This window comes from Octodon degus, unplaced genomic scaffold, assembly GCF_000260255.1.
Source record: "Octodon degus isolate 3935 unplaced genomic scaffold, OctDeg1.0 scaffold00138, whole genome shotgun sequence".
Taxonomy (NCBI): domain Eukaryota; kingdom Metazoa; phylum Chordata; class Mammalia; order Rodentia; family Octodontidae; genus Octodon; species Octodon degus.
This window is the reverse complement of record NW_004524714.1, coordinates 3,667,102-3,680,198: the sequence shown is the minus strand read 5'-3', so window position 1 is coordinate 3,680,198 and position 13,097 is coordinate 3,667,102. Positions and strand designations below refer to the sequence as shown.

At 44.1% G+C, this 13,097-nt stretch overlaps 1 protein-coding gene across 1 annotated transcript in view; it reads left to right on the top strand.

The window, feature by feature from the left end:
• Window positions 1-13,097, top strand: part of Mvb12b (multivesicular body subunit 12B) — a 166,995-nt gene that overhangs the window by 30,061 nt on the left and 123,837 nt on the right. The window lies entirely within an intron of this gene.

The following is a 13,097-nucleotide window of genomic DNA, read 5'->3' as shown; positions in this document are numbered from 1 at the left end:
TGTGTGTGTGTGTGTGTGTGTGTGTGTGTGGTGTGTATGTGTGTTCATGAGAAATGTTGATTGGTCTGTGATTTTCTGTTTTTATGTCTTTGGTTGTTCATAGTATTTCATTACTGAAGCTCTGGGTCTGGATGTAGAAAGGTTTTCAATGACAATTCAATTTTTAAAATATATATAGTGCTATTCAGGTTATCTGTTCCTGAGTAAGCCTTGATAATTTCTGTCAAGGAATTTTCTATTTGATGTGAACTTTCTAAAATTTCTAGGAATAAAGCTTTCCTGTGTTCTCTTATCCTCTTAGTTTCTGTAAGAACTGTAGGATATCTTCTCTTTAATTCTCAGTAAAGGTAATTGGTGTCATCTCTTTTTTCCTCTTGAGGCTGATTAGCAGGGTGGCCAACCCATGGCACCCATGCCACAGCAGGCTGTCTCTAAGACTGAGAACTCTAAACTGTTCACTATCGCTGGCCTTCAGTGTTGTCACTTTTATTGATCTCCTTAAAGAGCAGCTTTAGGTTTTACTGGCTTTCTCTAATTGTCTGTTTCCTATTTTACTGTTTTCTCTTTATCCTTTCTTGTGCTTATATTAGGTTTAACCTTCTGGTTTTTTAAGGGGAAACTTTGGGGCTTTGATTTGAGACCTTTCCATTGTGTGTGTGTGTGTGTGTGTGTGTGTGTGTGTGTGTGTGTGTGAAACTGGGGCTTGAACCTAGCCTTCGCACTGAACTATGTCTCCAGCCTTCATTTTTGGTTTGGTTTGGCATGGTTTGCTTTGTGCTGGGTAGCATTGGGTTGGGTTGGGAGAGGAGTTGAGACACTATACTCTTGCTATACAGTTCAGGTCGGCCTTGAACTCACTATGAAGATCAGGCTGGCCTCAAACTCCTGGTGATCTTCCTGCCTCAGTCTTCTGAGCGCTGAGATTATAGGCATGTGCCACCACGCTCAGCCAGCCTTTTTAAAATTTCCCCTTTGCTTGGAGACACAGTCTCCCTAGGTCGCCAAAGGCAAAGCCTGGGCTTGAATTTGTGATCCTTCTGCCTGAGCCTCCTAGATTGCTGATTACAGGTAGGTGCCACCATGCCTGGCTGGAGAACTTTCTTTCTAGTGTAAATATTTCACTACTGTGAATTTCTCTCTTAAGCACAGCATTGCTGTATTCAAGTTTTATTATGTTGTGTAGTTTCCTCACCCAGTCACTATACTGTCTAATTTCCTTTTTGATTTCTTTAACTATGGATTATTTTGATATACTGTAATTTGTATATATTTGAGAATTTTCTAGATGTTTTTCTTATTGACTGGTTTATTCCATGTGGCCACAGAGACTTAAGTTTTATGGCCTAAAATGAGAATCAGCAAAGATTTTCTGCAGAGGGCCAGACGGGAAATATAAGCTTTGTGAACTACCTCTGATTTCTATTATTTATTATTGCATTTGAAACTTTTAGGGAATATCAAAAGCCTTCCATAATTCTTGAGGTGTACGCAGACAGGCTGTAGGTTGGACTTGGCCATTGGGCTGTGGCTCATGACCCAGTGTGGACTGTAATTTATCCTGGTAAATGTTTCGGGAACACTTGAGAGGAAGGCATCTTTTGTTCTTGGCGCAGTTAGTGTTGCACAGATGACAGCCGGGTCGTGCTGGTTGGGAGTGTCAAGCTTAAGGTATTTTTACTGATTTTCTGTCTGCATATTCTTTCAATTATGGAGAGATGGGTTTTGAACTCTTTGACTAGAATTGTAGATGAGTCTGTTTCTCCATTCAGTTTTATTTATTTTTGTTCTCTGTATTTGAAAGCTCAGTCCTTGGGAACATAACCATTTAGGAATGGTGTGCCCTTTCCATCAAATGATCTCATTGTCAGTATCCGGTGACTGTCTCTGCTGACACGTTCTGCTTTGAAACCTACTTTGTTATATATTAGTATCGTCACTATAGCTTTCTTTTGATTAGTTTTGGCATGAACTATCCTTTCCATCCTTTTACTTGAGCCCATCTGTGTTGTTATATTGAAAGTGTTTTTTGTAGATAGCACATTACCCAGTCTGACAGCTTCGTCCTTTTAATTGGCATGTTTAGACCATTTGCATTTATAGCGATTATTGATGTGTTTGGGTTTAATTCTACCAATCTTGCTCTTTGTTTTCAGGGTTTTCCCCCCATCTGTTCTCTATTTTCCCAACATCTTTTTGATTATTTTTGTCCCATTTTATTTCTTCTATTGGCTTTCTAGCTCAACTTGTTTTATGTTGTTTATGTTGCTTCTTAGTAGTTACTTTGGATTTGTACTGCGTGTCTTTAATTTAGCACAGTCTACTTTTAAGTTACACTTCATGCTTAGTACAAGAGCAGTGCAGTGTCTGTTTCTTCACCCTGGCCTTTATGCTATCGTTTCATACCTTCTCTTCTATATGTGTTATAACCCCTGCCAATACATAGCTGTTATTGTTCCTTTAAATTTTATTACCTTGTTGTGACAGTTAAGTTGGATTGCAGCTTGATGGGCAATGGGCTGCTGAAAGGAGGGTGGCCAGAGCTGTGGGAGTAAAGCCAAAGGTGCGGTGAAGACCCCAGGCACCCAGAAACGTCAGGAATGTGGAGTGTCTGCCAAGGAAAAAGCTCAGTAAAGCACCCTTCTGGTTGTGTCTGGTGGGTCATGGAGGCATGCGCTTGGGTACAGAGTCTGGCTGTTCTTCTTCCTTTTTTTTTTGACTAAAAGATTTATTTTTATTATTATTATTTTTTTTTTTTTTTGCCAAACTGGGGATTAGACTAAGGCTCTTGCAGTTGCCAGGCAACCTCAGCTCTACTGAGCTATCTCCCTGGCCCCAGATTTATTTATTTTTTTCCATAATTTTATTGAGAAACAAATAGCAATGAGACAGTTTTGAACCAATTGGTAGGACAGTTTCAATAATAACACACTGCATACATTCTTTCTAGTGGTTAATTGCTGTACAAGATGTGGACATGATATCCTATTTACAAACACCATTAAAACAAATCCCTCTATTCATTAAGAGAATGTAACTATATATCTATCCTAAGCACTTTGAATACACAGATACAAAATGGACATTCATCTGTATCCCCTTTTTCTGTTAAGTTCCGTTATTTGAATATTATAGGTGTGTAAACTCAGCAAAATATTCTAAAAGAGTCCAGTAGCCCATAATAGCATTGGGTCTTCTGCTTGACTGGCAATGTCAGAAATTATTGACCTGAGTCCCCCACAGCTCAACATAACAACATGGCTTTACTTCCTATATTTCGTCTTCATACTTTTCTACTGGATGGTTAAGACCAAAGTAAAGCAGAACCTGTGCAACAAGAGTTGTAGCCTTTTGGTCTGAGAAGGTCAGTGAAATGCCCTCAGGATTTATCCTGAGATTCTGTACCTCAGATTGTAGAACCTTTGTCAGTGTCAGCCATGTGGATGAGTCACGGCCATTGCTTGGCCAATGTGCTCTCTGTGAAAGCCTGAGAGAATGTTTTCTCTCCATGTACAGAGTCTGGTCCTTCTTCTCTGCAATATTGCCCTGTTCTGCTTTTTGCTGTGATAAGGCGACTAGCATTCCTCTACCAAGACTGTCCATGATGCCATTTCTTCCTTGCAGCCAGCCGACTCAGGAAGGAACCCTCTGAATCCATGAGCAAAAACAAGTCCTTCTCCCTTTAAGTTGTTTAAATGGAATATTTGGATCCAGTGACAAATAAGATAATACATAAAATTGGAACCAGGAGTTAAGTCATTGCTGTAACTATAATTGCCTAGATGGAAGCTCTTGGAACTGGTTGGGAAAGTTTGGAGGTGCCTGCTAGAGAAGCCCTGGAATGCTATAAGCAGACCTCGGTGGGTGATTCTTCTCAGAGTTCAAATCAGAATGGTGCTAGGAGTGTGGACAGTAAAGAACAATATCATGAAGTTTTAGAAGGTTTGAATTTGAAAGGAGGACTCTGCAGAATTAGATAAGAGACCACACATGTTACACTGTGGCAGAAAAAAATGTGTCTATGTTTTCTTCATGTCCTGAGAGTTTGTAGGAAAGGAATATAAACTTACCAATCAGGAAGAAGAAATTTCAAGGCAGCCCAGTGTTCAGGCTGTGGCATTAGTACTGCTGGCTTCTTTTAGCCAGATGTACAGTGAGAATTGGGAGCAAAAACAAAACAGAAATGTTTGAAAAACTTAAATTTGGGCCTGGAAAACACCATATATAAAGTTAGGGCCAAAGGCAGTATGGTTAAGAGATTAGCACATATATATCTTTTTGAACTAGAACAATAAAATACCTTGAGGCTGTCTCAGGAAGCAGATCCTAACTATTGCATGCATAAGAGAGTATAGGTATAAACATTTCATTTGAGAAGACAGTCTCTGAGCCCCCTGCTTTAAAAGCCACAGCTAGAGAATTGATTCCCCACGATTTGCTTCATCATGCTTAGCCGTCTAGGCACCCGAAGGCTGCTGCAGCCATGGCCCAAGGGGGCCTGGCTACTGCTTGTGCTGGCAGTAGACATTGCTGTCATTCACACGGTGCTAGTTTTTTCAGACATGCAGAATGCAAGAGTTGTGAGGTTATGGAGGCTCCCAGCCAGATTTCAGAGGAAGGCCTTGGTGCCCAGGCAATGTACTCCTGAAAGAAGAGTGTGTAAAGCTGTAGGAATGAAGCTTGAGGTGCAGCAGAGACCACAGGAACTCAAAAGATGTCAGGAATGTGGAGCATCATCTGAGGAAAGCCGCATACAGTGAGCAGTCAGTCCAAGAGAGAGGCTCTGTGAGGTGCAACTGGTCATGTGGATGAGGCCACCCAAGCCCTTTGGAACCCACATCTCAACATTGTGTCCTGGATCCTGGATGTGGAACCACAGGCTTAGTGTGTGTCTTGCTCAGTTTTGGTCTTGCTTTTGTGCAGCTCCTATCTTCCTTCCTAGTCATCTCTTTTGAAATGGGAACGTTTATCTCTATGCCATTGCACTGGGGATAAAATAGCTTGCTTTTTATCTTAGAAGAGGTTTGCAATTAAGAGATTGCCTTGAGTCCGGAGGAGACTTGGACATGGATTTTGAGCAGTGCTCTACCATTGCGATTGTAGGCGGGTGCAGGAGGATGCTTTTCGTTGTATTGGTGCAGCTATATTCCATGAGGTGTTTTAAGTGTGGCTTCCGGAGATGGGCTTGAGTGTCGAGTTGGTGAAGGTAAACTGTGGCAGTTAAGCTGGACTGTTACCTTGATTGGATAGAGACCCATCTAGGAGATTAATCAAACACACTAATTTGTTTCTGAATGGAAGAGATGAACTAGCAGCTCTAATAGTAAAAGGAGTAAGATAAAGTACATGAAATGGAGAGTGAGAAAAGAAAAATAAGAATATAGAGATTTAAAAATTATGAGATGATATGTAGCTTTCATGTGTTGCCATGTGTGACTAAAAAGGAAGGTTTTAATGAGTTAACTTCTGATATTTAAAAAGAAATTCTACAATAAAGCAGAAAATATTTCAATGAAAAAATTGGGAATGTTGTTAGAAAATTATTTCCAACAAGAGTACTAGGGCTTAAGCTGTTTTCACCGAACTTTCCCTCTAATTTTCAGAGAATAGGTAATATTGCCTCAACTTGTCAAGAAATAGATAATGCCCACATTGTATAAACCAGCCCAAAGCTTTGATGAAATGAAAGATGGAAAGATTTTTTAAATTTTGTTTTTTAAAGAGCTAAATTGACCTTGATAATTGACATTGCTATTATGGCTGTTCTATTGATTGAGCATTTCCCCACTGCGTTCTGTAAATGGTTATTGGTTGTAGTTTGTAAATTTCACATACAGGAAAACAAATTTATTACTACTAGTAGTACATAGTCGTAACAATAATGAGCTTCATTTTGGTATATTCATACATAATATAACATTTTGATTATTTGCATGTCTGTTGACCCCCCTCCCTTTTCCTTTCCCCTCCTGATCCCCTTCTCCATCTCTAAAAGTACTTTATATTCTAGTTTAGAGGAAAATTAATCTTTGAAAAGTAAATTTTGGGCTGGGGAGATGACTCAGTGGAATAAGTGCTTCCCTGGCAGGCACAAGGGCCTGAGTTCAATCCCTGGTTCTGCCAAATAAATAAATAAATAAATAAATAAATAAATAAATAAATAAATAAATAAATAAATAAATAAATAAATAGTAAATTTCTATTATGTCCAATAACTGCAGTGAACTTTCTTATTTCTAGTTTCCCACTTTGTTTCTTGGTTGCGCCATGAGCCTTTGGGTCAGGGTTTAGAATGGCAGGTTTGCAAGCTCTACAGGGTGGGGAATCCTGTGATTGCAGAGTCCACGTGTCTGTGGGAAAGGGTAGGCAAGGGGAGATGAGTTTAAGAAGGGCTTGACCCATTGGCTCATCCAAGCCCCATTCACGGTCTCTGCACTCTCCTTTGCTAGTGAATTGCCCCCCAGTGCACCCTTTAGCTCCATCCTGACCTCTGCCAGCCTTTCCTGAAGCCCTGCTAGTGGAAACAGCCCAGAGCCAGGGTCACTGTCTGATTTGAATTGTGTCCCAACTCTGGTTTTAATTTTGAAGGCAAATTCATTACCTACCTTTCCTCTGTGTACCCAGCACCTGGCACCCGTACTCTGCTGAGTGGATGGCCTTGCTAGCATCTAAGACCTATTCAGTTTGTCCCTTCCCTACTTTATAGCACTCCTCTCACCCCCGTGCCTCTGTACAGTTGCCCAGAAGTGCTGTTGCCACTCTCACCCCAGTGCCTTTGCAAATGTGTGCTCCACTCCTTTGTGAGTCTGTGTTCCGCTCTGTGTTTTAGTGGTATCTCCCTTTCCTCCACTGCAGCTTACCACTCTTACATGACAGCTGTCAACTAGCAGTCTAGCCCTGGGGGTGGTGGAATTGTGTCGTCCACAAAGCTGTGTTCCCGACGGCCTGCACAGTGCCTGGTCACACACAGACTTCAGCAGTCACACAAAGAACGTTTATTGAATTGAGTTGGCTGTTTTCTGTTTGCCTTTCTGTGTCTGGGATATTGGATGCCAACATCCAGCTAAGTTATGCTTGTGTTAAACATGAATTGAAATGCAATTACAGCTGGCAATGTGGTTTGAGAGCTGAGTAATAGAGTAAATAAGAAGAGTGACTTAGTCACGCGGTCAGTTCATCTCCTTTGCTTTCTTGCCTCCTGTCATTGAGCATGATTCATGAACAGTACGAGTTCAACTTGTCTTCTCTGAAATCCTATCACTTTAACTCTTCCTGCCCTCCTTGTCTCATTGGGTCTATTCGGGCCAATTTGTTAATTCCAGAAAGCCCATAGCCAGGCCGTGCAGCCTGCCATCGCTGGCTCCAGCACTAGGCTGTTCCTCTTGCTCTGGGTGTTCCCTGCAGAGAGCTGGACAGAAGTGGGGAGCACACAGCAGGGAAGAGGGGCACTGTGTGCAAACCTGTGTCCTTTCCCAAGGTCTGTGAGGCCACACAGGGTGTCTGGTTTTCAGCTGACCTCAGAATCCCTCCTGCATTACTTTCTTAACCATAGCCTGACATCCAGCTGTGGCAGATGTGGTGCTGTTCTCTCTGCGTTCGTCTTAGAAATCATATCCTGTTATTGGAACTCCCTTGGTTTGGCTTCACAGAGAACAGTTTCCTTCTTGCTGTGGAGAAGGTGCTTGGGGGCTGCAGAATCTTTCAGATCCATGCGATGGCCAGGGAGTGAGCATTTCTACAGGGTTCCCCAGACCCCTTGGGCTCCTTTCATGGCCTGCCCTTCTGACTGGGCAGGGTGGTCATCAGACTCAAGAGTAGGATGTATTTCGGATTAGCCACACAAATGCAGGCCATTGTTGAGCAAGGGGGAGCTAGAGTTGAGAGCCGGGAGTAGCCCTGCCCGTGTGGGAGTGACTGTACCTCCCCACACAGAAGGGAGAAGGTGAGGACAGGGCTGGCAGAGTGGGGCACTCCAGATGGCTCTCTGCCCTCCCAAGGGTGACACCCTCAGGAGTTCTCCTTTCCTTTTCTCCTTGCCCTGGGCCTCCTGTAAATCAGGGTATTGCCACTTTTCCCATCTATAGTCACTCCTCTCCATAGGAACCTTCCTCTGTCTTTCATCCTGCTGGCCCTCAGATTCTATCATTCTACATCCTTCTCCCCCAAACTCTTCTGTCCCAAACCAGCGGGTCAGTCAACGAAGGTCACCTGGGAGAGGAGCGGGGAATTGAAGAGGGGACAAAGGACAGGAGATGCAAGAAATGGAGACAAGACAGGATTCTGATCAAGTCTCAATTTATTCAGGGGAGGTGCTGGGTATATATAGGGAGTGTAGGAATGAGGAAGTCTCGGCTCTTGGGGTCAGCAGGTATCTAGGCAATGGAGGAAGGTCCCACCCCTGGGGCATAGCATGTGACTCACAGGGAATGGGCAAGGTGAGAAGGACCATAAACTTAACTCAGCAGCGGAATAGAAACTTAAGAAAACGGCTGACACTATTATAAAATGGATACCAGTTAATGGCCTCCCACACTCTTCCAGTCACCATCTTGTCCTCCTCACCATTTCCACCCCTATCTCCATTCTTTCATTTTTGGTTTGTAAGATGGGATCTCACTATGCAGTTCAGGCTGGCCTGGAACTCACAAGGAGCCTCCTGCCTCGGCCTCCTAAGTGCTGGGGTTACAGGCCTGCACCACCACACCCAGAACCCACTTGATTCTTGATTGATTGTCTCTCTCACTGACCTTTCAACCCTGGCCACCATATTCCTTCATATACTCATTTTCTGAGTACAGAATGAATACATGTTCATGATAGACTCTTAGAAGGTAAAGAAAAGCACAAGAAAGAAAATAAAAGTGAGCCATAATCCTACATAATCCTACTATTCAAGGAAACTGTTGATATTTTGACATACAATCTTTAGTTTTCTATGTGTGAATGTGCAGTAGTAGAATTCTATTACATATATTATTTTATTACTGCATTAGTGCATTATATTTCTTACTGTATTGTTGCAGTATTTTCTTAGGGCATCAAATATTCCCCTGTAATGCTTCCTTCTTGAGCTTCTAGGCTCCCTTAAATTTGATTTCACATATTTTCTGTTCTGCCTTCTTGTAGTAGGCTTTTTCTCAGCAGGCTCAGACCCAGCCTCTGTCACTATACTCTTTCCTCGCCTGGGCCCAGCTGGAGTTGCACCATGTCCCCCTGCAGCGGGTCTACCCCCTGCCTTGTCCCAGGCCTACATCCCCACCTGCCTGCTAGACTAGCCCCGAACACACAGGGCTGACACCTCCACCTCAACATTTCTGACTCTGCATCCTGTTCCTACCTGCCAAAAAAGACCTAGCCCCGAGCTGGGTGTGGTGGAACATACCTGTAATCCCAGCACTGTGGGAGGCTGAGCCAGGAGGATCTCAAGTGCCAGCCCAGCCTAGGTAGCCTTCACAACTTAGTGAGACCAACTTAGTGAGTCTTGAAGTAAAAACTAAAAAAATCCTGAGGATGAAGGGTAGTCTGAAGCCCCTGGGTTCCATCCATAGTAGCACACACACAAAATAAATTAATTAATAAAACAACCAAAACTAGTTTCCCTCCTCCTATCCCCTGAGCCCCTTTCCCCCAGAGCCCAGAGTCTGCTGGGGGACCATTTCGGGAAGTTTCATCATTTTCGTGTTGTCCTTTGGGACTCTGCCCCTCACCCTTGTCCCATGGATAGCTTCTTCCGAGAGGGCTTGGTGCCTCCCCCTCTAAGCCCCTCCCTTCAACATGGCTGTCACAGGTCCTCTTCCCTGCCCAGTGCTCCCAGCTCTTCCCCTCTTGCTGGCTTCCTAGGACAGGCCTGAGTCTGAACTCCTCAAGACCCAGTGCTTCCAGGCCTGCTCTCCCGTCCCCTTGCACAGCCCACAGCCTCCTGCAGCCCTTCTCCCTGTCCTCGGCCGACTGCATCCCTTCTTTCTGCTTCCCCTCTGCCCTTTCTCTGCTGCCTCTGCCTTCCCCACACCCTGACCTGCTTTCTTATCCCCCTGGGCTGTCCACACCTTCTGCTCCAGAGTACTGAGGGCCCATCGCAGCCTGCGAAGCAAAGCCCAGACGCTTGGGGGCTCCTGGGTAGGCGCCCAGTGGCTGTGGCTGGGCTGTGCCCGGAGCCAGCTTCTGCAGGCCAGTTGATCTGTCCGTCTCTTCCGAGGGAGGGAGGAACAGGCCTGGCTCATTCCTGTATGTGCTCGGCGCAGACCTCAAGTGCTTTATAAATATTTGCCAAAGATAAGTAAAGACCATAGCTGGAAGAGAGGCGCTACATGCCAGGGATGCCCGCAAGTGCAGTTCAGGGGGCCTGTCTGGGCACGGGGAGAGCAGTGCTTCTGAGAGCCCCGTTCCTGCTCACCACAGAGAGGGCGAGGGCGGCTATGTACCTGGCTGTGCACTTTATTTGCATTGTGTCTTCTGTTGTCACCTTGGCTAGCTGAAACCTGGGCTTCCCTTTTCCTCCTTGTTCTTTCCGCCCTTGCTCATGCCATGTTAACGATATAAACGCTTATTTCAGAGAATCTAGGCCCTGTCAGCTCCCAGAAATGAAAGATGGCGAGAGCTACTTTTCCTCTCCGATGATCCCACACAGCCGGTGGCTGCGGCTGTGACCTCTTGGGCTCTCTTGTTCTTTCCACGGGGGCGGGGGGGGGGGAGTCATTTCTTTCTAATTTAAAGAAGAGTACAAGAATATCTTCTTATGTAAAAACATCAAACGAGGCAGCCAAAGCTCGAGGACCTCCTGGCCCATGTCTGCGGATGCTGTCGCCGGTTGACCTCCCTCTGCATTTGTGTCTATGAGTGACTAGTAGGTCCAGATCATTATAATGCATGTTCTTCATAGCGTTTAGATCAAGAAGTAAGTTCTTGCTTTATTTTTATGAATCTGTGTCATTCAGGTCTTTCCAGACTGTTGGCTGGAGATCTTCCCTTGCTCATTAGCTGGTGTGTACTACTGAGAGAAAGGTGAATTCTCCACCCAAACGTTTTTTTTTATTTTTATTTTTTATGTATTTGGTACAGGGTCTCACTACGCAGCTTGGACTCCTAGTGATCCTCTTGTTTTCAGCCTCTCCAACACTGGGATTACAGGTGTGCGCCACCATGCCTAGTCTTGGTGGCCAGTTCAAGGTGCTTGGGGGCGGGGCCAGCACAGTGTGTGTTGCTGGGGTTCGAACCCCGGTCCCTGCGCTTGCCTAAGCAGGTGCTTAGTCCCCTGAGCTATCTTGCTGGCCCTCGCCCAAACGTTCTTTTACTGCTCTACATTATTGTTTCCCAGTTGTTTGCTAAACGCCCTTAGACATCCCTTCTTGTTAGGTGGTCAGATTCAGCAAATGAAAACATAAGATGACCTTTAAATGTGAAAAATTTGAAAAATTTTAATTTGAAAAATTATTTGTCTGAAATTTCAACTAAATTGGTATGCTGTGTTTCCTCTGGCAAGTCTGTTCTCTGTGCACAATAGTGAAGATTTGAAAAAAATGTTTTTCTTGTTAGGACTGTTATATGATTTTTAAAATAGAAAATTGTATTATAAAACATTTTAAATGCATGGACAAGTATGAAGAGTAATGTAACAAGTCTATGCAGCTTTTCTAAGTCTTTCTGTTCACCAAGTTTATGTGAGATTTATTTTAAAGAAAAAATATTAGCAATATCTATGCCCCATCCTTTACCAGAGAACATATTTTTCCAGGTTAATGTCGATCACCCTTTATATTTTTCCATATTTTCAAACTTTATGTGGATTATGTAATGTGGCGTAGGCAGCGTAGTGTGTGCATTTTTCAGCTGGCCTCTTTTGCTTAACTTTGTTCTTAAGGCTCATCCTTGTTGGTACACATAGCTCTGGTTCATGCATTTTCAAGGCTGTGTGGAATTCTCTTTCATGAGTATACTAAAATTTATGTATGTGTCCCCCAGTTGATGAAAGTGTGGGCTCTCAAGTTTGATTGACTGACTTTTGGTTGAGACGGGATCTTGGAATGTCATTTAGGTTGTCCTTGAAGTCACTATGTGGCCCAGGTTGCTCTCAGCCTCCAAAGTGCTGGGATTATGAGGTTTGAACCCCAGTCCCTGCACTTTCCTCAGTAGGCACTTAGTCCCCTGCGCTGTCATGCCTCCTTTTGTTCACCATGCTTGGCTTTGCTTGCAAGAATTTACTGACAGAAGCAGGGTGTGAATATCGCCCCTGTGCCTTTATGCTAGATGGCTATTTTCCAAGCAGCTATCTGGCATTTTCACCTTGCCAGGTATGATGGTGTGATCTCCAAGGCACTGTGCGGGCTTGTGTACACCCAGTGACTTTCTGCTGGGCCCCCGGGTGGGCCAGGCTCTTTGTGAAGCACTCATCGATCCTCCTCGTCTTCCATGTGCTCCTCCCCCTAGACAGCTGGCACATGTGGTCCTATGGGACACGGCCACTACTGCGGATGCTTTCTCTCTCTCCCTGATTCCTGGGAGTTCTCCATCTCCTTGTTTTGGATGTTAATTCCCTGCCCTTGATGCGCTTGCTGCTCTTGGGCTGAGGCTGTGTTTTTGCTTAGTTTTTGTGTGTGTGTCTTTGTCGTAGCCAAGGTTTTAGGAGGAGGAGAATAATGATTTTTTGAAACAAAAGTGGCCAGAACAATTTTTATTTTCAAAACCAACTTTATTCATGACACATATTTAAAAAAAAAAATTCCCACCCCCTGAAAATGAGCTAAAAAAATAAACAAAATCCACCTCCCACCTCCCTGTTCCCACTTCCTCCCATTCCCTCCAAATAAAAGGAGAAAAAAGGAGAAAAAAAAAAAAAAACTGAAAGAAACAAACAGAAAAAAAAACCCAAAACAAGACAGTGAGTTTCTCCAAGGGGAAGGGGAATTTACTCTGGACCTGCTGGGAGCAGAAAGGAGTTGTTCTGGCTACAGAAACCTGCAAAGAAAGACACTTAAAACAGAAAAAGAAACACAAAAGGAAACAAAATAGATCACCAAGCAATCTGGAGGGGCTGGTGGTAACCCTGGCAGGACGGAGCAGGCAGGAGGGGCTGTGAAAGGCGGGGAGAAGATGGAGAGAAGGTA